Source organism: Dama dama, chromosome 23 (assembly GCF_033118175.1).
Source record: "Dama dama isolate Ldn47 chromosome 23, ASM3311817v1, whole genome shotgun sequence".
In the NCBI taxonomy this organism is placed as follows: domain Eukaryota; kingdom Metazoa; phylum Chordata; class Mammalia; order Artiodactyla; family Cervidae; genus Dama; species Dama dama.
The window spans coordinates 59,962,752-59,986,036 of NC_083703.1; the positions used below are offsets into that span (position 1 = coordinate 59,962,752).

General features: G+C 46.4%; 1 protein-coding gene across 1 annotated transcript in view; it reads right to left on the bottom strand.

Annotated features, from left to right (window-relative positions):
• Positions 1 to 23,285, bottom strand: part of SNPH (syntaphilin) — a 44,187-nt gene that overhangs the window by 20,160 nt on the left and 742 nt on the right. The gene's annotated exons all lie outside the window — the stretch shown is intronic.

Sequence of the window (23,285 nt, forward strand, 5' to 3'; positions counted from 1 at the left end):
TGAATCCAGGCAGAAGCATCCTAAAAGATGTTGCTGTGAAAGTGCTGCACTCAATATGCCAGAAAATTTGAAAAACTCAGCAGTGGCCACAGGACTGGAAAAGATCAGTTTTCATTTCAAATCCAAAGAAAGGCAATGCCAAATAATGCTCAAACTATTGCACAATTGAACTCATCTCACACGCTAGCAAAGTAATGCTCAAAGTTCTTCAAGCCAGCCTTCAACAGTACATGAACCGTGAACTTCCAGATGTTCAAGCTGGATTTAGAAAAGGCCGAGGAACCAGAGATCAAATTGCCAACATCTGCTGGATCATCGAAAAAGCAAGAGAGTTCCAGAAAAACATCTACTTCTGCTTTATTGATTATGCCAAAGCCTTTGACTGTGTGGATCACAACAAACTGTGGAACATTCTTCAAGAGGTGGGTATACCAGAGCACCTTACTTAATTCCTGAGAAATCTGTATGCTGGTCAAGAAGTAACAGTTAGAACTGGACATGGAACAACAGCCTGGTTCCAAATTGGGAAAGAAGTATGTCAAGGCTGTATATTGTCACCCTGCTTATTTAACTTATATGCAGAGTACATCATGCAAAATGCTGGGCTAGATGAAATACAAGCTGGAATTAAGATTGCTGGGAGAAATATCAATAACCTCAGATATGCAGATGACACCACCTTTATGGCAGAAAGCGAAGAAGAACTAAAGAGCCTCTTGATGAAAGTGAAAGAGGAGAGTGAAAAAGTTGGCTTAAAGCTCAACATTCAGGAAACTAAGATCATGGCATCCGGTCCCATCACTTCATGGCAAATAGATGGGGAAACAATGGAAACAGTGACAGACTTTATTTTTGGGGGGCTCTAAAATAACTGCAGATGGTGACTGCAGCCATGAAATTAAAGGATGCTTGCTCCTTAGAAGAAAAGCTATGACCAACCTAGACAGCATATTAAAAAGCAGAGATATTACTTTGCCAACAAAGGTCCACCTCGTCAAAGCTGTGGTTTTTCCAGTAGTCATGTATGGATGTGAGAGTTGAGCTATTAAGAAAGCTGAGCACCAAAGAATTGATGCTTTTGAACGGTGGTGTTGGAGAAGACTCTTCAGAGTCCCTTGGACTGCAAGGAGATCAAACTAGTTAATCCTAAAGAAAATCAGTCCTGAATATTCATTGGAAGGACTGATGCTGAAGCTGGAACTCCAATACTTAGGCCACCTGATGCAAAGAAGTGACTCATTGGAAAAGACCCTGATGCTGGAAAGATTGAAAGCAGGAGAAGAAGGGGACAACAGAGGAGATGGTTGGAGGGCATCACTGACTCGATGGACAAGAGTTTGAGCAAGCTCCAGGAGTTGGTGATGGACAGGGAAGCCTGGCATGCTGCAGTCCATGGGGTCGAAAAGAGTCACACATGACTGAGTGACTGAACTGAGAAGTTTGATAAATTAAGAACAAAAGCTAGCTTTTTGTGTAAAGAGGTCATGGAAGGAAAGCTGAGGGTAAGATAGAAATCTCACTAACTTTAAGGCAGCTCACAAATGGCACAGTAAAATATACACTGAAACTGAGGTCTGGGGAAGAAGGGAATACCTCAGCCTGACCACACATGCAAACGTGGTGGCAATAATGAGGTTCAGGGTCCACTCTGAGCTTCCTGACCACCAAAGCAAAGAGAGAAATTATGCCCAGTTTTCTTGTTCTTATAGTTAGAGGAGAGTGGGAAGCAGACTAATTCTTCCGGATTAATAAAGCTCTCCCTAAAATGATTGCTAAAAGAAACATTATGGCATGGGAATTGCTGTAGGGATAGAAGACTGCCCATTGTGAACCTGCAACAAGGGTCCCAAGGTAAGGGAAAGACGATCATCTCAGAGCTCACCCAAGTAGCCCTGTGTGTGCTATGCTCTGCTGACACGAGATTGAAAGACCCATGGAACACAAGGACCAAAGGCTAAAAGGGTGTACAGATATGATCTGATCTGCCCGGGACCACAGCCCCTTTCCATGGAGATAGCCCCACCCAACCTGAGATGAGAGAGCTTCTGTCTTTCTGTGTATCCAAACCAGGAGACCACAAAAACTCACACTGTGTCTTGCATTCTTTCTCTCTCCTTCTCTCCTGGCATTTCATGACAACCTAGTCCAACGGCCACATTTTCTAAAACGTAAAACCAACGACTTGCCAGAGGCCACGATGTGAGCTGCAGGGTCAGGGGACAGGAGACTGAAGGTGGGCCAGCTGAGTCCAATCGCACCAACCACTCTGGGCATGCTGCTTCTGTTGGAAGCCAAATCTCATCTATCTTCCAGAGGCTCTTGGGGACTTGGAGACACAGGCCCAGTTCATCCAACCGTTTCTTGGCCCAGGGGCCATGATGATCCTACATCAGCGTCCTTCACCTCTCCTCCCAGGTTCTCCTTCTTTCTCCAGCTGCCAGCTACCCTGCCATCCTTGGCAGCTGACTCTTACCCAGCTGATTTCCAATGGCACGTCCACTCTCAAGCTGAATTCTCTTGCCTTCACCAAGATCCAAGGTATTTGACAGTGCCCAACATAGCTCAGACTTTCTGGAAGAGGGTGGGTAATTATAAACCCCTGTTCCCAAAAGACTTCCTACTCTAGAGAAGCTGTGTGTGTGTGTGTGTGTGTGTGTTAGTTGCTCAGTAGTGTCCAACTCTTTTGCGATCCCAGGGACTGTAGTCTGCCAGGCTCTTCTATCCTTGGAATTCTCCAGGCAAGCATACTGGAGTAGGTTGCCATTTCCTTCTCTAGGGGATCTTCCCGATCCAGGGATGGAAGCCACATCTCTTATGGCTTCGGTACTAGCAGGCGGATTCTTCACCATGTGAGCCACCTAGAATTCTCTTTTCCAAACTTATGAATCCTTGGGATTCTTCAGTAAGTATTGGCTTCCAGGTAGCCAACACCCTTTGACTCAAATTGGAACACAATTGTAGGTCTCTGGAATTGCAGGCAGATTCTTCACTGTCTGAGCCACCAGGGAAGCCCCAGAGAAGCTGCTCTACCCCTTAATTTAGCTAAAGTGAACGTTTATAAATGTTTTAAAGGAGAGATTCTGTAAACATCTACATCTGTATTAAAATCCCTTTGTCTCAGAATGAGTTTTTACCCTTTGCTAAGAGACTAATTGAACAGAAAGACATGGCTTTGGGATCAGATAATAAGTCTGAATCTGAATTCCAAACTGAACCATCCACTATCTTCATGACAGTGAGAATCCCACTTTACTTCTCTAAGCCTCAGTCTCCTTATCTGTAAAATGGAGCTAATTACAGTTGTTGTACACAAGTATAGTCACGATTAGCAATTATGTGTGTCTAATTAGCTATTATATATGTGAAATGCCTGGCGAGGAAAGCACTCCATATGCTGTATTTATTTATTCACCTACATAGTCTTATTCTTGGGCTTCCCTGGTGGTCCAGTGGTTAAGAATCTGCTTTGCAATGTAGGACACATGTTCAACCCCTGATCCAGGAAGATCCCACATGCTGGGGAGCAACTAAACCTGTGCACCACAACTACTGAGCCGGTGCTCTAGAACCCACGAGTTGCAATTACTGAGCCCATGAGCCACACTTACTAGAGCCTGTGTGCCTAGAGCCTGTGCTCGGAACAAGAGAAGCCACTGCAGTGAGACGTCCACGCACCACGACAAAGAGTAGCCCCCACTCTTGGCAACTAGAGAAAGCCCAGGTGCAGCAACAAAGATCCACCACAGCCAAAAAATAAAATAAATAAATCTTAAGAAGTCTTATTCTTAATGTTATTCACACATGTTACATTTTTATCCCACCTTAAAATCTTCCTCTGAAATATCATCATAGTTTGTATTTCAGGGGGCCCTCTGTCTCTTCCCAGGCTTTGTTTTCTCCATAGTCCTTCACCACAGCTCATATATTTATATATTTTGTTGATTGTCTCTAGAACACAAGCTCTAGGAAGGTAAGAATGTTTGCCCATTTTGTTCTTAATTTAGTTTCCAGCACCTGGATTAGTGCCTGGCACCCCGCACACCCTCAAATATTTTCTGAATGAATTCGTGGTTCTGCATCCACTTTGATTGATGTCACTACCCAGGTAAAAGTAGGCTTCTGGCAGAAAGTGAAGAAGAATTAAAGAGCCTCTTGATGAAAGTGAAAGAGGAGAGTGAAAAAGTTGGCTTAAAGCTCAACATTCAGAAAACTAAGATCATGGCATCTGGTCCCATCACTTCATGGCAAATAGATGGGGAAACAGTGGAAACGGTGGCTGACTTTATTTTTTTGGGCTCCAAAATCACTGGAGATGAGTTCCAAGCTTACTCCTTGGAAGGAAAGTTATGACCAACCTAGACAGCATGTTAAAAAGCAGAGACATTACTTTGTCAACAAAGGTCTGTCTAGTCAAGGCTATGGTTTTTCCAGTGGTCATGTATGGATGTGATAGTTGGGCTATTAAGAAAGCTGAGCACCAAAGAATTGATGCTTTTGAACTGTGGCATTGGAGAAGACTCTTGAGAGTCCCTTGGACTGCAAGCAGATCCGACCAATCCATCCTAAAGGAGATCAGGCCTGGGTGTTCATTGGAAGGACTGATGTTGAAGTTGAAACTCCAGTACTTTGGCCACCTGATGCGAAGAGCTGACTCATTGGAAAAGACCCTGGGAAAGATTGAGGGCAGGAGGAGAAGGGGGCGACAGAGGGTGAGATGGCTGGATGGCATCACTGACTCAATGGACATTGGTCTGGGTAGACTCTGGGAGTTGGTGATGGACAGGGAGGCCTGGTGTGCTGCGGTTCACGGGGTCACAAAGAGTCGGACACGACTGAGCAACTGAACTGAACTGAACTGAAGCAAGTCAAAATGGGGCAAAAGAAAGTTTAGCAGTACTTAGTTTGTTACTCTAGTCCTTTTCACACATGGTGTCCTATTTAGGTGGGCTTGTCTCTCCTGCTAGATTTGTAAGCCTGGATTTTTTTTCCACTAATTTATTTTTTAATTGAAGAATAATTGCTTTGTAAGCCAGGGTTTTATCCAACTTCATATCCATAGTATCTAACAGGGTCTTGAGTGCAAAACTCTTAAAACCTGTATCTTGAAAGCATGAAAGCAGCACAGTTTGAAAGCTGCCATTTTACCAGTCTCTTGCCAGGCACTGTCCTGCGTGCTCCACATTGATCCTGTCAATTCACCCTTATATTATGGGGTGTTCTGTCTGAAACCAGAAACCAGTGAACTTGCATGAGGGCAGGTGGCAAGTAGGTGGTAATGCTGAGAGTAGAACTCAAACCATTCCAGCTGCCCCTCCAAATTATTGGGTTGGCCAAAAAGTTCATTCAGGTCTTTCCAGAACATCTGCTATAAAAACCCGAATGACCTTTTTGGCCAACCTGATACATCTCCCCACTCAGAAAATCCAATTCACTGTGTCAACAACCCCAAATACTAATAGCATCCCTCAGAGAAAAGTGAAATATTTATTACAGTGGATCCTCATTTTTTGGGGAGTCCATAGTTGTGAATTCACTTACTTGCTAAGGATTTATTTACAAGTCCTGTCAGTTGCCTGATGCCCACATTCCCAGCTCAGGTGGAACAAGGCAACCTTCTTACTTCTTTCCTTTCTTTCTTTCAAAATAAAACTTGATAAAAAATTAGTGTTTCAAACTGGAGTCACCAAAAGTACATAGTTATTGAAAATATACATACTTCACTTGGTTTGTTTCATTTCTTAAAAACAAATGTCTTTTTGTGGTCTATTTAGAGCCACGTTTTAACAGTTTTGTGCTCTTTTTTGCAGGGTGACTTTACTATTTAAAATGGCCTGCAAGTATAGAGCTGACATGCTCTCCAGTGTTCCTAAGCTCAGGAAGGCTGTTAGGTGCCTTACAGAGAAGATAAATGTCAGATAAGCTTCACTGAGGTGTGAGTTACAGGGTTGCTGGCACAAATTCAATGTGAATGTATCAACACTGTATATTAAAGGTGCTGTCTTAAAACAGAAACACAAATAAATAAAACAAGGTTTTATTGATCAGTTGATGAAAACATGACAAGAGACTTCCAGGAACCTAGCTCTGTTTTCCCTCGGGAGCAATGGTTTTGCATTAATTCAGGGTTCCCAGTTGGTTTATAGCGATAGAACATGACTATTGTAAATAAGAATTGACTGTGCTAAGCATAGGTGCCAAGGACACAGATATGCACAAAACAGGTCGAGTTGTATTCATGTGCACACTAGTACACACATATAACTATGTTCATCTGTGTGTGTGCAGTCCATGTACTCAACACTGCCATTAGCACCAGCATAAGTCAAGCATTTCGAGGGGCTGAGGAATAAAGGCAGGAACTCAGAGGGTAGAGCCAGACGTCCCTGGATTCAAGTCCCAGCTCAGACAGGAGCTGTGTGCCTGCAGGCCAGTCACAATCAGGGCCAGTTTCCTTATGTGCACATGAGGTTAATCACCGCCACATGGTGATGTGGGCCTGTGCATGTTAAGGTGCAAAGCACAAGGCCGAGCAAACCACAAGTCACAGAGGGGATAGGGTTTGGAGCAAGCAACAGGACAGGGCCTTTTAAGGCCCTTGTTATCTATTCCAGTAGTCAGGTACAGATGTGATAGCTGGCCCATAAAGAAGGCTGAGCGCTGAAGAATTGATGCTTTCAAACTGTGATGCTGGAGAAGACTCTTGAGAGTTGCTTGGCCAGCAAGGAGATCAAACCAGTCAATCCTAAAGGAAATCAACCCTGAATATTCATTGGAAGGACTGATGCTGAAGCTGAAGCTCTGATACTTTGGCCACTTGGTGTGAAGAGCCGACTCATTGGAAAAGACCCTGATGCTGGGAAGGGTTGAAGGCAAAAGGACGAAAGGGTGGCAGAGGATGAGATGGTTAGATAGCATCACCAACTCAGTGGACATGAATTTAAGCAAACTCCAGGAGATAGTGAAGGACAGAGGAGCCTGGCATGCTACAGTCCATGGAGTCACGAAGAGTTGGACATGACTTAGTGACTGAATGGCAACAATAACAATCTATACAGGGCATGTGTGGGGGCCCAGGAGTCAAACTTAGGGCCTCCTCCTTAGCACACTGGCCTCCTTGCTCTCACAGACCTGGGCTTCACTCTGCCCAGTGCTACTTCTAGGAACACCTGAGGCTAGGAGTCCAGGAACCAGAGGCTTGAGAAACGGAATATTTCCTGTCATATCAGTAAACAAGGCTGTCACAGTCATCAGTGATGGTATGTAGCCTTCCAAGCCACTGAGCCCTAAGAAAACTCAGGAAGGTGGAGAACACCTGCCACCTAGCAGCCATCAGACTGCAGCCACTCTCTACCGTGAGCCCTGAGGAACTCAAGGTGTAAAAACAGAATATTGGCCCCAGATAGCTGAAGTGCATATCAAAAGAATGGTGACTTCAGCACAGCCAAAAATATAGAAATAAAAAGACATATACACACACACACACACACACACACACATACATCTTGCATCTTCCCCAAAATAGAAAAGCACTAAATTCTTTAACTTGGGATATTCAGCTTTCTTTGATTAACAATAATCTTTTGATTGTTCAGACTGCCTGTTCTTTGTTGCAAAACTTCTGTATAATCTGGTTCCTTCCCTTGCCTCCTCAGAGCCGTTGTCTCAGGGTTACTTGAGATGCTGTCTCTTGGGCTTGAAGTCCTAAAAATTCCCACCAAATAAAACATAACTCTCAACTTTTAGGTTGTGAACACTTTCTAAGCTGACAGGGTCAAAACCAGAGGGTGCTCAGAGGCAGGCAAGTCCAGAGGTCCCAAACTGGCAGCCCACAGGCTGTATCGTGCCAGTAGACTAGTTTGCTTTGGCCTGCGTATGTGTGTATTTTATTTTCAGTCAACATTTATAACTTGAAAGATTTCATACTTATAAAAAGATTTCATACTTAAAAAACCCAGAGATTTCTAGCCTATCTTAACCCCAAAGATCCTGTGGCTCTGTCCCCACATTCCTGCAGGGCAGTGATGGACTGAGGCTGAAAAGTGGCTCCTTTTGGCTAATTCTCACCTGCACACTTGTTCTTTACCTGGTTTTGTTTTGTTTTGTTTTTTTTTTTTTGGTTAGCTGTCTGGTGTTGGAGTTTGGATTCTCTAGTCTAGTCTGACCCCATTTTATAGGTAGAGGATCTGAGGTTGGGGGTTTTTGGCCCTTGCCCAAAGCCCCAGGATGAACTGGTGGAGCTGAGACTCGAACCCTTGCAGTCCTGAACCCAGGCACTGGACACACAGGGGAGTTGGGAACATGGAATGACGGACTTGGGCTGAAGGGTAATTCTGCTTAGGAGAAGTCTGCTGGGGCAGAAAGGTAAAGCAGAGACCAACAGCTCTGGCTGCAGTTAGCACAAAGTTCTCTCTTCCCCACCTGCTGGCAAACACCGCCTCCTGAGTATATAAGCTAAACTCCTCTTGGCTGTGTTGACACAAGGCTCTCAGGTGTCCCTCTTCCTGACTTTTCTCTGGAGCACACAAACATCTCCATAATCACAGGGGCCCCTGAGGAGGCATGCAGAGCAGGGGCTTTTCCTAGGGCAGAATCTATCTGGAAAACTTAATTCTCAGCAGAGGACTAACCATGGGCTTTAGCTTCCTCATCTGCAGCATGGAGTTTCCATTGGGAATTTTAATCATATAATGCTTGTGAAGAGTCCTGGCACACACTACCCAATGAGCAATAATTCCATTTCCTTATTTTATAAACCAAGGCCCAGAGACATAACTCATCCCAAGAAGGTCATAAATTAGGTACAACTGGATAATTTTTAAATGTTAAATATAGCTCTACTTATGAATATTGTTACTATAGCTATAGGGCTTTGCTGGTGGCTCAGATGGTAAAGAATCTGCCTGCAATGCGAGAGAGCCTGGTTTGATCCCTGGGTCAGGAAGAGCCCCCAGAGAAGGGCATGGCAACCGACTCCAGTATTCTTGACTGGAGATTTCCATGGATAGAGGAGCCTGGTCGGCTACAGTCCATGAGGTTGCACAGAGTTGGAGATGACTGAGCAGCTAACACATTACAATTATAAAAGTAGCATACACCTTAAAAGAAACAACCTCCAGTTTTGCTACTCAAAGATAAACCACTGATTAATTTTATTGTTGCTCCTTCTAGTTTTTTCTAAGCATAAAAGAAAAACTGTATTGGTTGGGGGGGGTTGTTATTTTTACATAGTTATAGCCATGGTAGAGAGGGAACTTTGTATCTTTCAAAAATTTAACACAGTTTATGAATTGCCCATGATATGGCATTTTCTTTATAAAAAGTATTTCATGGGCTGTATAATAGTCCATTTCATGGCTCCATCATAGTTACCCTTAGCATTCCCTTTTGTTGAACATTTAGGCTTCTTCACTCTCAAAAAGGATGCCACAGTAGGCATCTTCGTGCATAAATGTTTTTCTGTATTTAGAATTACTTCCTCAGGATGAGTTCTCAGGAAAGATTTGTAGGGTTAAAAAGTATGAATATGCTGCCAACTGCTTTGCTAAAGGGTTGAGTTGCCAGTTGATTCTCCCCCCATAGCATATGCACAGCAGCTGTGTTTCCCCTCGATAAAACCACAGGCACTTAGTTTTGCCTCCTAAAAGGCAAGGAGTTCCAGTTCAAACACAAGAGTTACCCAAGATGGTCTTTCTGCGTCTCTTTGGCTAGTGACAAGTGTCCTCACCCCCATGTGGCAAAGAGGGAAACTGAGGCCTCCTGGAGAGCCTGAGCTCAAAAGTGGTCTACCTCTATGCCATCTCAGGCTTTCTCCCTCTCCTACTCACAGCCCTTCTTATCTGTGTGGCAGCTCTGGCAAGGCCATTTTGGTCAATGTTTACCAAGTGTCTATGTGCGCTGGGTTCTCCGCAGTGGTCCCAGTAATCAAAGCGTGTGTCAGGGAGGGGCCGGGCAGAGGATGGATGTCTCTGCAGAACTCAGGAGCAGGTTTCTGCGGATGGACGCAGAGCTGTCTTAGGGGATCATTCCAGATTGAGCACAGGGGATGGGAGTCAACACTCCAGAGGCCTGTGGGAGGAGGGCAGAGACAAGGGGCTGGGCACACCAGGTCGGACAGGGTAGGGCCCAAAGGGGAGCCGAGGGGAGACTGGGTGCTGTGGGAGCACCTTCTGAGGCTACAGTAAAGTTCTGAGCAGAGGAAGGACAAGGTCAGGTTTAGAGTATAGAAGGCAACCCTTCACCAGCTCTGCCGAGAGTGGGCTGGAAGAGATGAGGAGAGGCACCAGGAGACGGAAGATGGGAGAACAGGAGAGGAAGTAAGAGAAGTAAAGACGGCTTTGAGAGAAATTTATGAGGAAGACGGCCGGATGAGATGTGCGAACCAAGGAGAGGGAAGAACCGTGATGGCACCCAGGCCTCTGGACAGGTGGGGGTGATGGGCACTCATCACTGCCCATCCAATGTTCCTCTCCCCTCTTCCCTTAATAACAGAACCCTATTTTTGTTCAGGGGGAACTATACACCCAGTTTAAAACATACAAGTGTCCAGAGTGGTGGTGGCAGTTCTGGCCTGTGCACTGTGAGTAGTAACATCCCGGCTCGAGAGTTGGGCTAGCTGTTGTTTAGCCTGCGAGGGCCAAAAGAGAAGTGGGCATCACGCCTTCAGTGGCTCAGAGTCTCCCAGGTGCCAGGAACAGGATTGCACTCAGAATCAAGGCCTAGCGGACACCAGCTGAAGGAAGTCAGGCAGCCAACCAGGTGATCAGGGCCTGAGAACCCCATGTAGTCAATTCAGGCACCTGGGAATGGGCCCTGAGGGAGTGTCACCATCCATCTGTCCTGGGAGCACAGGAGAGAGAGCATGGAACTGGGAACCCGGACCCTCAGCTCTGCCACTGACTCACAGACCTGAGGGTGCCCCTCTCTTGAGCTGGTCCCTCAGTGTCCCCATCTATGAATGGAAGAAACACTCCAACCTTATGGAGCTGTGTGACCACCTGGCCTCTGCCTTCCTTGTCAGCCTTACCTCCCATCACACCTTCCCAACCATCTTCACTCTCACTGATTCATCCTGTGGATTCACCATGCTCTGACATGTGCCATGTCCTCCACCTAGAATGCTCTTCCAAGCTTCTTCCATCTGCTTATCTTCCAAGTTGAATTCAAGCATAGATGCCTGTGTGTGGCTCCACACAAGACAAGAGTTCACAGCTCAGCCATGGTGGCCGAACTGTACCTCTGACTTTTGGAGCACTTGTTACACCAATAAGACACGGGCTGTTTACACACATCAGCTATGGATCACTGTCTTCCATCTTTTGAGGGCTTCTAAGCCTACAGACACACACACACACATACACACACACACACACACACACATGCAGCATATAACTGCTGGAGAGCTGCACAAGGGCGCTGGCAGAAGAGATAATGATGTCCTGATCCAGGCTCCACATGCCCAGAGCAAAGCAGAGAAGTTTACCCTGCACTGTTCTAGCCCGTGCATCTCAAACCTGGCCTTCCTTAATGAATTCATGGCGCCTCCTCCTCTGTCTCCCGAAGGCCTTTTGTGGCAACAGGTGGTGCTGACACACTCCTTGTCCTTGGAGTTGGGATGGTCAGGGAGAGAGCTCTGCACCAGCCTCTCACCCACAGGAAGGCACAGCTGTGCCCATAGGACGGACAAGGTGAGGGAGGCACAGAGAGGTGACCTGCCTCTCTGGGGTCACAGGAATCAAAGACATCAAGACCTCCAGCCTGGGACCTCTTCCTCTAGAGATCAGAGGTCTATGTGGGCTCTGACACCACACCCCATGGTCTTAGGGACCCAGGCCCCCTGTTTGCAAAACGAAGTTCTAGAGGTGTGTGAACTTGAAGTATTTCTAGGTCTGTCTTGTGATTCCACATGCTAGTAGAGAAGGATTGAATTCAGAGGCTAGAGTCTCCCAGGAAGCTAGTTTCTCTCTCTTACACACATACGTACACACACGCACTGAGTCTGAAACTCCTACAGGGCCCTCTGGGGCAAGACAGAGATTGGGAGAAAAATAGTTGCAAAATATATATTTGACAAGGAACTTGTATCAAGAATGCATAAAGAACTCTTACAACTCAATAATAGTAAGACAGCCAAACGGTTAAATATTTAAAAGTTGGAAAAATTTTTGAACAAGTAATTCACCAAAGAAGATATATGGATGGCAAATAAGCACACAAAAAGATGCTCAACATCATCAGTCTTTAGGAGAATGCAAATTAAAGCCATAAGGAGACACTGCTATACACCTATTGGGTGATTAATGATAAAAAGATTGATCATACCCAGTGCTTTGAGGATGTGGAGAAACCAGAACTCTCATACACGCTGCTGGGAATGTAAAATGGCACAACCGCTTTGGAAACATTTTGACAGTTTTACCTTAAATATGTATTTACTAAGGGATCTAGCCATTCCACTTCACTCCTAAGTATTTACCCCAGAGAATAAGAAGGTATATCCACACAAAGACTTATACACAGATGTTCACAGTAGCTTTATTTGTAATAGCAAGAAACTAGAAAAAAAACCAAAATGTCTGTCAACAAATAAAGGGAAAAGCAAATCATGGTTTATCCTTACACACAATGGAGTACTACTCAGAAGTAAAAAGGAATACACTATTGATAAACACAACAACTTGAATCTCTAAATAATTATGCCAGGTAAAAGAAGCCAGACCCTCTCCCCCAACCAAAAAAAGTATATGCTGTATGGTTCCATTGATATAAAGTTATAGAAAATGCAAAGTAATTGATAGTGACAGACAGCAGATCAGTGGTTGCCTGAGGAGGGGAATGGAGAGGGAGGTATGAGAGGAAGGAATTACTACAAAGGTACCAGAGGAAACTTTGGGGGTTGATGGATATGTTAATTATCTTAATGGTGGTGATGGTTTCATGGGTCACATACCATGTCAAAAGTTACACTTCTAAGTAGGTGTAGCTTGATGATCAAGAGCTGGAAGGAAGGGAAGGGGCCGGAGAAAGAGAAGAAGGCAGGGCAGCAGCGAGCAGGAGGGGTCTTTCTTGGAAGTCTGGCACATGCACAGACGTGGACACAGATGCACGGATGTACATGCACTGAGTATGAAACCACCACATGGCCTCTCGGGAAGTTCTAAGAGTCTCTTAACTCAAGAGATTCCATCTGCAAAAAACATCAAGGCTATCTGCCATTCGCTCATTACTTGTCCAGAGTACTTCCTGCATGCCTGGCTTGCTCTGGGCACTGGGGATTCAGAGACAAATCAAACACAGGCCTTGCTCTGGGCAGTTCATGCTATCGACCATGGTGTAGCCTTCCCAAAATTCAGCCTACGCATTTAGCCTCATAACCTAAACATCCCAGCCGGGTTCCCTTCACAGGATGTGTGAGAACTCTTCTTCTTCGACCTCATTTTGTTTCTAGCCTCGTCATCTCTTGGGAGAAAGCCTTCAATTAGCTCATACCTCCAGCAGATTTTTGTCTTTTATCTGTGCTAAGCAGACATCCAAGCCAAACCCTAACTGTTTCTCATAATTGATTAATGAGATCTGAGTCAAAGTCTTCACAGAATCACAGAACTTAAGGACAGGAAAGAATGTGAAGATTTCAAAGCCCAACATCCAATGATGCTGATTGAAGCATCATTTCTCTGAATAACATTCCCGTTCTGCAGTTACCTAGACTCAGTTTGAATACCTCCAGGGACAGGAGAGCTCACTACCAACCGAAGATGTATCAGATCTTTGGAAAACTAGAGAAGTTATAAAGTTCTTTCCTTCTAACTGGGTGGAAGGGCACTAGCATTTTTTAAGCACCTACTGTGTGCTAAACCCTGTGTTGTGGGCTTTACACTCATGGGATTTCTAATCTAGTTTAATTCTCTACCCAGCTTTGCTCCTATGAGGCTGGAATGATGACTATGAAGCCCATTTTTACTACTGAGGAAACAAAAGGGTCAGACAAATCAAGTGACTTGCCCACAGTCACAAAGTAAGTCCATGTTCAAGACCAAGGCGGCAGTCCAAGCTTGTCCAGCTCCAAAGTCCGTGCTCTCAGCTGACCACTCAGAGAGCAGGGCAAGGGATCTGATGCTGTCCAGGCTTGGATCCTGGGCTCCTTCACTGGAAGGCTGACCTCTGAGATTCCTCACAACAGCCATCTCCTGCTAGTCCCAACAACTCCGAGGCCCATCCTCTCCCCGGCGTGGAGCCTACCAGCCCCCTGTTTTTAGAAGGAAGCCACAAGCCAGGCTGTTGGCTCAAGTAGTCCTACAGCTCTAGGCTGGGCCCTGGGTACCGGGGGCTGCTCTCTGTAGTGCAGGAAATGGGAGGGCTTGGAGGGTGAGGAGCTCTCCATCCTCTGAGAGCACAGAGCTTGGCCTGGTGACTAGGAGCCCGGGTTCTGGGAAGGAGCTGACGAACAGGGACTCCTGAAAGATAGCACATGAACTGGGCCTTGAGACAGATGGGAACATGGGGAGATAGCAGTGGTGATGCGAAGAAAATTTCAGGATGAATTAAAGTAAAAGAGGTAGGAAGGAGGGGCCCGTGGAGGGAATACTGCTGACTGGGATAGAATTTGACCAAGGGCCCCTTAGGACATTTCTGAAGCAGCAAAATACCTTTCTTTAGCTCTTAGGCTGGCTCATTCCAATCAGCCCCAGGGCTGGTAATCTTGCTCGCAAGAGCCCAGCTAAGGGCTGAGGGGGGAGGAAGGGATACGCACAGGCCCAAAGGAGCAGAAACAGGGAGAGAAAGAGAATGAAAAAGCAAAGAGATAAAAAGGAATGGGGAGAAGCTGGGCTCAGGAATCGGTTATTTGGTAGCTCAGCCACATACAAAAGACAAGTCATCTCATTTCCCTGTGACTTGACTTCCTCTTCTGTAATAATACTTTCCTTGCAGAGCGGTAGGAGGATGGGCCATGTCACACATCTCTGTGCCTCTTATCATTCGCCGGGACAAGGGTTGGGACCCAGCGGGGAGAGAAGCGATTGAGGCCATAGAGAGGAGGCGCATTTGTGGGGCCATCTGCCATGCGACGGCCCTTTTGGCAGATCATCCTCTCCTCTCAGGCGCAAATGATCGATCCCTCTTTGGTAGATGAGAACATGGCCCAGGGGTGGGGGCTGGGAGGGGAGGGTGGGGGGTAAGATAATTTGTCTGCGGTCCCAGGCTGACAAACAGCAGAACTGGAGATGAGCCAGGCCTGACTCTGAAGCCAGAGCTCACCCTGAGCAGCAAGTAGCCCCTGGGAGGCCCAGGTCGGCTTCAGCTCTGTGCCCCAAATGAGAGGAAGGTGACCTTACTCAGCGCCCTAGGCTTCGCCTCACTGCAGAGGCCACATTTGGCACACCTGTCTCCCAGGAGAGCTCAATGTCCGAAGTCTGCCACCTCCGAAAGGGAGGATGGAAGGAGGTGAGTGGTACAATGAAGAGAGGAGCAGCGGCTGGGAGGGAGGAGGGGGACGTGGTGCCAAACTAGCCTCCTAATGAGGCTTGGGAAAGACCTAGGAGTCCCTGTGCCATTTCTACCATTAAAAAAGCTCTGGAGAACAGGGGAGTGCCCTTCGCCAAGAGGTACTAACCCTCCAGCCCAGCTAGACTGGTGGGCTCACCACCCTAGGACTTGCTCAGCTTACCCAGTCCTACTCCTCTCCCTTTTCCCAACCCTCAGATCCTGCTCTAGTTCCTCCCACTAGGAAGCCCTCCCAGATAGCCCCAGCCTATGGTTACCCTTTCTCTTGGGGACGCCAGTAGCACTCACTGCTTGCATCACCTGTGACCAGTCCTATGCTAGAATTCCCGACCCTCTAGAATGCAAGACTATTGAGCATCGCCATTCCAAATCCCATCACAGTGCAAGAATCCCTTCTAGAACATTAAGACCTATGTGAGCAGCCTAGAGATGAGGAACTAGCTCTCAAAACATACTGTTTCACTGCTAGATGGTTTTTCAATTTAGCGTGTTCTTCCTTGAACTGAGCCTAAATTGTCCTCCCTGGCTGGCACCTGTAAGTGCTGATCTGGGGACTGCCCCTCAGGGCATGTGGAAGCCCAAGATCTCTCCTGTGACGGAAATTTGAGTTTCTGCATACAACTATCTTCACACCCAATGACCACTATTCCATCCCAGCAGTGTGGGAAGCCATGTCCAACATGCCTGGGTTGGGGTCCCAACCTCACCACTTTTTTGGTTACATGAGTATAGCCAGTTCCTTCTTTCCACTGGCCTCAGCTTCCTCAATGATAAAAATGCCCCACCTCACCAGGTGGCATGGCCTCACCTGTCGAATGTGGTAGCTTTATTGCTTTATTCATTAACCACTTTTTTTGAAAGAATATGGCTTAGAAGAAAGAACATAGCTTCGATGCCAAACGGACCAGCATTTAGTGTAGGCTCTGCTACACAGTACCTCTGAACAAACTACTTCCCCTCTCTGAGCCCCAGGGTCCTATCTATAAAATGAGGATAACATACACTAGGTGGGACTGAGTTGTTTTGCATCTTGTTTTTTCTAATAAGTGTCTTGGCCTTTCTTCTGGATCTGCCCAGTTTTGCAAGGTTACTATAAAGCAGCTACCCTTTTACTGAGCACCAGCATGTGGCAGGCACAATAAGTGTTTCAGATGAAGACTCCACTCAATCCCCATACCCACTCTCTAAAACAGGTACTACAATCTAGCATCTAACACTCGAAAGGCGCGCAATCCAATGGCAATTGTTATTAAATATTTCTATGAGCCAGGCTCCATGTATCATCCATATAGCTTTATCAGCCTCAAAATCTCCCTGAGGGGAGGGACTGCCCGTCAGCACCTGCTTATAGACCCGACACTGGACACACTGGCTGAATGAATGATGGAAATATTTCTTTGCATTCCCCCACAGTGGCCCGGGTAAAGCCTGACCACGGTAGGTGCTTGATGAATATTTGATTAAGTGGAGCCACAAAAATGTAAACTGTCCTCAGTGGCTTTAGTCTGAATCTCAGAATGCCTTGAAAGCATGTCAGTGGGGTTCCTCCAGCTAATCAGGAGGCCCTCTCTGAGAATGCTCCAGGCTTCCTTCACAATCAGATCCAAGCTTTTCCTTGGGGGTGGCTATGTGGCAGAGCTGTCAAAAAGAGACCACTTACTGTACAGACCTCATCATAACCCAGGCAGAGGTGGTAGAACCAGCGTGGCTTCCAGAGAACAGGAAGTGCCCCTCCTGCTGAGGAGATACCAGCACCTCTCCTCACACCTGCTTCTCAAGGGTGGCTTTTGTGCCAGCTTCACTGGCCATCAGTCAAGTTCCCCCTTCTGAGGCTGTTGACCAAGCTTCCAGAGACCCTGTGGTAGGGAGGCTGGCAGGTGCCAGGGGGCTCAGAGAGGTTTGGAAGCCTCAGTCTCCAGAGAATCCATCCTGACTGTGCTGCCAGAAGCGAAGGGGCACAAATTGGGCCTTTGAAGCAGGCGGCCCAGAAGCAGAAGATCCAAGTGGCCAAAGCAATGTGTTCCCCTGTCTTGCAGAGAGGGAGGGCAACCCTGGTCCAGGTCTGTACTCTCAGCTTCATTTCCTTTCTCTGTCCTCATCCTCAGCCAACAGCTATGAGCAATAAGTGTCTGGCATCTCACACTGTACATCAGGGAGCACAGACTGATGGCCTGACACAGACACACTTTAATTGGCGATTTTAAAAGGCTGCTTAGTTGGCCACATTAAAAAAAAAATCAAAAGATGTCACAAACATTCAGATTTCTGTCTTATTTTTTATTATTGTAATTATTTATTTTTTGGTCACGCAGCTTGTGGAATCTTAGTTCCCCGACCAAAGATCGAATCCATGCCCCATGCTGTGGAAGCATGGAGTCTTAACCATTGGAGAACCAGGGAAAGACCTGGATTTCTTTCTTATATATGAGATGATCTGACAACATGTGACCCACATTCTTGCATGGCAGCTGCCTCTTTCAAGCAAACACTCTCCAATTTGCTATCATCCTCCAAAGCCCAACATGGACAACAGAGTTTGAGGTCCCTTCCTTTACATGTTTTATTATAGCATATGGACCTCCTCTAGTGACCTTAGGAGGTAGATAGATAGCATCATGTCCCCATTTTACAGATGAGGAAGCAGAGGCTCTAGAGAAAAAATTACTTGGCCAGGATTTGAACCCTAGAGCCTGACTTCAGAGCCAAACTCAAGGACAGTAAGTGTGTGCAAAGTCACTTCAGTTGTGTCCGACTCTGTGTGACCTTATGGATTATAGCCTGCCATGCTCCTCTGTTCATGGGATTCTCCAGGCAAGAACACTAGAGTGGATCCTCCTCCTCCAGGGGATCTTTCTGACCCAGGGATTGGACCTGTGTCTCTTAGGTCTCCTGCACTGGCAGGCGGGTTCTTTACTACTAGCACCACCTGGGAAGCCCCTTGGTCTGCTGCAAAATATGGACAATGCAGTGAGACTTTTTTTTAATATTTATTTTTATTTATTTGGCTGTACTGGGTCTCAGTTGTGGCATGTGAGATCCTGTTCCCTGACCAGGGACTGAACCGAGGCCCCCTGCATTGGGAGTTTGGAGTCTTAATCACTGGACCACCAGGGAAATCCCTGCAGTGAGTTTTTAAATAAAGCAAAATGCATTTGATTTGAAGGAATCATTTTTTCCCCCTGATTTTATATAGCCTTCTTACTTTGGGAATAAAGGTATTAAAATGTTCTTTTTCTCTCTATATGACTGTAATAGTAAATAGAGCAAGTGTTATTTGTCCTTATTTGGCAGAGTAAAAAGTTGGCCAACCTAGGATAGACTCTCAAATTTACTGATCTTTGAAATCTGTCTGAGGACCATTGCTCTGCTATACAGCCTTCCTGTCCAGAATGAAAGCATGTTTCTGCTACTCCTCATGGTTCAAAACCCCCCCACCTTGATCCACATCTCATCCTATCTTTGAAGAGGTAGCTTTTGAACTGAGCCTTTCCCAAATCCTCTCCTTCCAGCAAACCCACAGAGCATGTGTTCATATCTCTAGTTATATTTATCTTATTCTTCCTCAGGTTACAGTTATCTGTATTCTATCCATTCTTGTACCCCTTAAAGTGGTTCTAGAACAGAAGAAAATGTTGCTGAATTGTTAACCAGTCAGTGCTTAAAGAGATCAACACCTCTGCCTATCATTTTGCAGGTGTGGAAAAGCAAAGAGCCTTGCCTCAGGCCACCCAGGGAGTCCAGGCAGAACTGAGGTCAGTCTCCTGGCTCCTTGGCACTCACTCTTTCCACTGTACCAGCCTGCTTCCCAGATGTTCCCTTTTGGTTGGCTCAGTACCTCAATTCAGAGGTGCTAGCATATGACAAACACTTCGTAAATATCTGCTCATCAAGCAGTACAAAGCAGCCTGGGAACACAGGCCTCCTCTCTCTAAGGGCCCTTCGCTTTATATCATCTGCACCAAACCTCGACTCGGTGTGAGCTGCCCATCAAATGAAGAAACGGCCCCTTAGGTCCCTAGTGACCTAGATGTACAAAGATACCCTTATGGTTCAGAAATGCAATCCCCATAAGGCCAGAGTTCTGATCCCAGCCTTGCTGAGTAATTTTGGGTAAATGCCTTCATCTCTCCAGGTGTCAGGTGCTCCAGACAGATGGAATAATGACACGAGGAAGTCCCCAAGCCTACTGGATGGTTATAAGCACTAGACAGGCTTTCCAAGAGGAGCCTCAGAGTCCTGCTTCGAGGCCTCTGATGACAGGGAAGGTTCCAGTCCCCCTGAGACAAATGGATGGTTCCTTTGGAACTAAGCCACAGAGTGAGTTGGGATGGTCCCTCAGATTGTGGCCACTTTTTGGGTTGCTGCAGTGAAGAGTCAAAAACTCCTTGGAAACGTCCTAATCTGGGTAGACCATTTATTATTATTACTATTATATGCAAATTTAATGCAGAAAATGGCATCATCTCTCTAAAGTCTTCCTGACCCATGGAATAGGAGAGGCCATCCCTTTCTCCCTGTCCCATTACATCCACATCAGTGTTATCACAGCTCCTAGATGGTCCAACCATACCCACAGGCTTAGATATTTGTCTCCCTCTATTAGCTGTGAGCTGCTTGAAATTAGGGATCGCCTCTTACTCTTTTCTGTATCCTATGTGCTTGGTCTAGGGCCTGATAAATAAATAATAAACAAAGGCTGATCTATGTTTAGCCAGACAAGGAAACCCCTCCACTCCTGTTCTGGGACAAGGAAGCATTTAGGCCATTTAGAGTCACAGAGGCATCCAGTGCACTGGGACATGCAGAGAGAAACTGGCTAACCCAAAGTCACGCTGTCAGTGAAAAGGCTCCGACTAAAAGCGGTTCTTTCAACTCTCAGCTAAACTGTCTCTGGTTCTATCACATATTAGCTGTGTAACTCTGGGCAAGATCCTTTGCCTCACCGCCCTGGCTTCCTCACTTATAAAATGGGTAAGATTAAAGTCTAAGCCTATATAATAGGATTATTTGAAGAGTAAGTGAGCCTGTGTAAAACAGCACAGGACCTAGGGGGAGCTCAAAACGTGTGCCTGTCAGGACTGGCATTCACTCCCAGCCGTTCTCCTTGGTAAAGGGGCACCGGCCACTCATCAGCAAAGCCGAGCTCACGCTGCAAGGAAGGCTTCACAGCACTAACTTACACACTCGTCAACCCAGCAAGTTCCCCCGCAACAGTCCCTTGGGGGAAATGCCTGATCTTTTGTCACGAATCCTTCACAGCTTCCCCTTCTCCAAAGCCCTAGGCACAGTTACAAGTGTACACACACCTCACAGCAACTAGAAGCAGGGTAGCAAAACCTTGGCAAGAGCTCACCCTTTCGACTCAGACAGACCAGGTCTCGGATAACAGTTCTGCCACTTGGAGCTCTGTAGCCTTAGGTCACTCTCTCTAAGCCTCAGACTCTTCCACTTTCACATCAATATAATCTGTTACAAGGATTATCTGAAATAGGTAATGGTCTGCTATTCCATAAATGATACCGAGAGTAATAATAGTTGTCTTATTTTTATTTAACAAAATCCACTTGACAAAATGTCAGAAGCAGAAGGAAGCTTCAGGATCATATCTTCTCATTTTATACCTGGGGAACTAGAGGTCCTGAGAGGAGGTATGATTGACCCAAGATCACTCAGTGCGGTGGTCGTAGAACAAGACCTGGGACCTGGGTCTCCTGATTTTTTGCTACATGTCCATTTTGACTTGTTTGATTCTCCTTATCTGCTCCTGCCCCGAAATACAAGAGGCTGGAATCACTCTCTTCCCAATCTTCTTCTCTTTATGCTCATCTTTCACCAGCCAGAACCACCTGTTTGTCAACATCATCACTCCCCAAGGCACATCTAGTTCTTTCAAGCCTGACTCAGGCAGAAGGTAAAACAACTGTTGGCCACTGGCAATAGCAATAGTAAGAGCAATAATAACGACAACCAACAACTGGCACAGTACTGTACTTAACAATGCTTTTCCCTACACTGTCAACACACTCCTGCAGTTTCTCTCTAACCTAGTTGGCTTAGGGACATAATTCCCTCAAACTTATTTGATCCAACACTTACTGAGAACCTGCTTTATGCCTAGCCATGGGCTAGAGGTTGAAGACATAGAGAGAAAAAAGTTCAGGCCTCTGCTGGGAGGAGCTCACAAACTAATGGGGAAGTAGTGGAGTTGGGGAAATTTCTTATGGCCCAAATGGTGCAGCAGCAAAATGCCCTGCACTACCCTTATGGGGAGTCTTCTTTATCATGCTGTCAAGAGGCAGAATATATCTGTGGAATAAACTGCAACAAGAAAGGCTGAATGTAAAGCTGAACAGGACAGCAGGAGGGAAGATAAAGAATAGGAAATGCAGACACCAAAATCTTGACCTCCGTATCTCATGGAGATTCTAGTGAGAGACTCCTGGAGCGCAAGGGAGCAGGAGTGGGATCCAGGTGAAAACAGGAAGGCTTGGTCCCTGCCTGCGTGTCAGCACATAAGATTTTGATGCTTCTGTTCCCTAAAGGACTCTGATCTTTGACGCCAACATTTTCCAAACCCAGTGCTGGGCTACATGTGCCTCCTTGGGACCATCATTTGCTGGAATGATGTCAGCACCCTTGCAGCAGAAATGTTTGTACCTCCTGCTTGCTTCCTAGGCCCCTCAGCCTGGCAGCCCAGCCCACTCCAGCACACATTATCCCCTGGCAGGGAACCATCTACAAGGATGTGGAAGAGACGGGTGGGGTCGGGGAGGTGAGAAAACACAGGACTAAGAGGAGCCACCTCTCCCCTCTTCCTCCAGTCTACCTCCCAAGTCCCACATCCCTGAGAACCTACTATGTGCCGGGTACAGGCAGTATTTTTAGTGCTTTTATATGGGTCTCATTCAGTCTTCACATCAACCCTCTGAGAAATTCTTCCCAGATTTACAGATGAGGAAACTGAAGCTTGGGGGAGGGAAGTAACTTGACAAAGGTAATTCCAGTGATGGCACAGGAGATGCCAATTCAGGACGGTCTGAAGCCTCCAGTTCTATAAGGCCCACATAGTCAGTGCTTCCCTTGAGAAGTCCTGAGTTTAAAGAGATCAACTGAGGAAACCCCAAATATTTCATAGACCCAAGTTTAAATTCTAGGTTGCTTTTAATAGAGATGTCCCCCTGACATGAAAGAGCTGCTTGAATGGCATATTAAAATTGTACAGACCATCTAATCCAACTCCTGCATTTAAAAGACGAGCAGACAGACACCCACGCCTAAAGAATTTTAAGATGGCTACTTGGGGCCTCTGAGCAGGCTAAGGGACATCGAGAACCCCAATCTCTGGCACCTTCTCTCCCCCACCCTGCCTGCAGAGATCACCTTCTTTGGGGAAGCAACTCCAGCCCATCCCACCTCCAGATGGACAGGGAAGGCGGAGGAAACAGGCCTCTCCTCAGACTGCAGGGGTGAGGGAGGGAATGTGGGACTCCCCTGGCTAGTTGGTGTCCCCAACAGCCCAGCTCCTGGCTAAGGAGCAGAAGGAGAAATTATCACATCTCGAGGAAGCTCCAGGGAGACTGAGGCTCAGAGCTCCTACTCTAGGGGTCAGGGGCATTTTTTTACAGATCTACCGCAGGGCCTTGATTCTTCTCAGGAGGGGAATAAGGGAAGGAAGCAGTCATTGGCATTTGACCTTGGGCTGGGTTTGAGGTTCCATCCTCCCGCCACCCTCAGGTACCCTTGCTCCTCCTCCAAGAAGGAAAGAGGCTTAAATGTTTGTCAAATGC